The sequence below is a fragment of the Montipora capricornis genome, chromosome 7, assembly GCF_036669925.1.
Source record: "Montipora capricornis isolate CH-2021 chromosome 7, ASM3666992v2, whole genome shotgun sequence".
NCBI classification, from domain to species: Eukaryota; Metazoa; Cnidaria; class Anthozoa; order Scleractinia; family Acroporidae; genus Montipora; species Montipora capricornis.
In genome coordinates, this window is record NC_090889.1 from 829,229 (window position 1) to 831,728 (window position 2,500).

The 2,500-nt window shown below is 39.8% G+C and overlaps 2 pseudogenes; one reads left to right on the forward strand and one right to left on the reverse strand.

Annotated features, from left to right (window-relative positions):
- The window catches only part of LOC138057712 (ALK tyrosine kinase receptor-like), a 9,614-nt pseudogene extending 7,576 nt beyond the window's left edge, over window positions 1-2,038 (reverse strand).
- A 48-nt stretch (window positions 2,039-2,086) lies between these two features.
- LOC138057713 (uncharacterized) overlaps window positions 2,087-2,500 on the forward strand; it is a 6,664-nt pseudogene continuing 6,250 nt past the window's right edge.

The window sequence follows — 2,500 nt, forward strand, 5'->3', positions numbered from 1 at the left end:
AATATATGATCTTTAATCTATTCACTTGTTTCTTCACCATTTACGGGTATATTACTAACTCACAACGTGACCAGTTGGCTTGATAGCTTAGTTGGTACAGTACTTGGCCCGGCTGTTCAAAAGTCGATTAATACTAACCCCAGATTAAAAATGAACAAAAGAGTTTATTTATCTACTCCCAAATGCTGTTCATCGCTGATATTCGGCAAAACTTTACAACAGAAGAAGCCAATCTTAAAAAACAAAAATGAGCAAAAGAAACTTTCACCAAAAAGTTGAAAACAAGAAACAAAACTTTACGCTGATCCTGGATTAAGTTAATCGGCTTTCGAAAAACCGCGCCCTGCACCGGTATCGCAGAGGTCATTGGGTTCAAGACTGAATTTTTTTCAGGCCTTAATTTCACAACTGCTTAAGGACAGTGCGTACTAAGTCAAGTCTTAACAACTGTTATTGAAAGCCAAACAGAAAATTGGGGGTACGGTAACCGCGCATTTAAAGTAAGATAATTAATCAACAATATTTGTAAAAAGCTTTAACGCTTTAAAGCAATGTATGGCGTTCTTTTTCAAATCGAAGCTTAATTGTAACTGAAAATGCGTGGTTACCCCCCAATTTTCTTTTTCGATATCAAGAGCATTTGCTAAGTTCTGCTTTCTCCGCATAGTTTTTAACCGCGCAAAAATACCCTTGTATTAGTAAGCACCACCGACAGGAAACCTCAATGTCTTGAGATGCGCAGAACGTATGCGCAATAGCAATCGAAGGCACTGTACTTAAGTTGTGTGTATAACTGCGATAATAGAAAGAGATGGAAAAATTTAGAGTTTCGAAGCAAGCAACCGTGGACAATTTTCCTGTCGGTGTACGTTGGATCAGTGGCTTGATCTGATCGGCGTTATTTCAAATCAAATCAAATCAAATCAAATCTACGTTGTATCGGCTCTTGGGAAAAATTTAGATCGCGGGCTTTAAATCTAGTAGATCTCTTTGAGAGATTTGAGAGCTCTAGAAGTTCTTGAGCGTCCATCCACTGACTCACGTGAAGCTACGTGACAAGCATCAAGCAGGGCACAATTGCTTGTATGGTGCTGGGATTTGAACCACCCCAGTTTTGCACCTATTGTTCTGTTTTAGAGGTGTCAGCCAGATTATTAGCTATTACTTGGCGCAAAACAACGTTTCCTATTAATAAAAGAGAGATTCCGGCTAGCGGAAAATTTACGAAGTACTCGAAGTGCTCGCTGCTCACCATCCGCATATTTTCTTAAGCGCTCGATGCTCATAAGAAAAATTTGACAAAAGTAAACACACTGCTCGCATGCTCGCAAAGACCATTCGATACCCCTTTTTAATGCTTTCTTTAGGGAGGTGCGTTAGAATAGCGAATCCAATAATTGAATCTAGCGCTATCCAAAAAGCCAATCCAAATAGCCAATCCAGGATATCCTTCTCGGAATCAATCGCGTGGCTTGAAGAGCTGTGGGTTCCTCGTTTGGACGTTGTCTGTGTTCGATTTCTAGCATCCTAGATGAGTTCAGCCTTTTTCCAAACATGATTTGTTGTATTTTTGCCTTTCAACCTAGGTACTAGGTTGTCTGGTTGTCAGAATGATTTCCGTCTTAACTTAACTTAACTTTACAATCTAAAACCATGGTTTGCAAAACAAAGACAAACAACTCCCGAATCGAAAGATCAGTTTCTCAACGTCCTTGTAAGAAGACTGACGGCACCAGGAACAAAGCCATGCAAATCAAAGATAAGTGTTTTATGTTGTGGGTTGTCACTATAGATAATCAAGCGTTATAACAATTGGGAATATACACGAAAAAAAACTTTCGCTCGACAGGTTTACGAATAGTGCCTTTGGTTTCTTACTTTCACATGACTTTCCGTTACCAGAGTATCCAGGCTTGCAGGTACAGCGGTAAGAGCCAAGAGTATTGTTGCATAAGGCGTCTGCATGGCAGACGGGAGAGGATGCCGTGTACTCATTAACATCTGTCAAAGAAATGAACTTGAGGTTGAACGTCGTCATAATTATTTGACTTCTTCCTCAATCTGGTTGAGGCCAAGACATAAGAGAATGTGGACAACGATGAAAGTCATGGTTAGGACGGAAAGACGGGTGAGGGATGAGGAGAAAATTAAAAGGGGAGAGTACGAGAACGAGAGTGGTCTGAAGAAAGCGGAGGAGGAGCCTATAGGTGAGGAAATGGAAGAGAAAATAAGGACGTAAGTTATGACAAGGATAGTTCTATGACTTGACGGAGATGATGGTAATGATGGTGCGAATGATGCTAATTATAGCGATCTTGGCGACGAAGAAGAGAGACGAGGAACGAGATCTGAGGAGGTAAGGAAAGAGAAGAAGGATGGAAGTGCCCTTGTTCTGGTTGTATATTGCATTTGCTATGCAATTTCTTTATTTTTTTTTTTTTTAATTCTAGCTTTAATGTGCGTATATTAATGTTCCTTTTTGTAATTGTAATAAAATGGA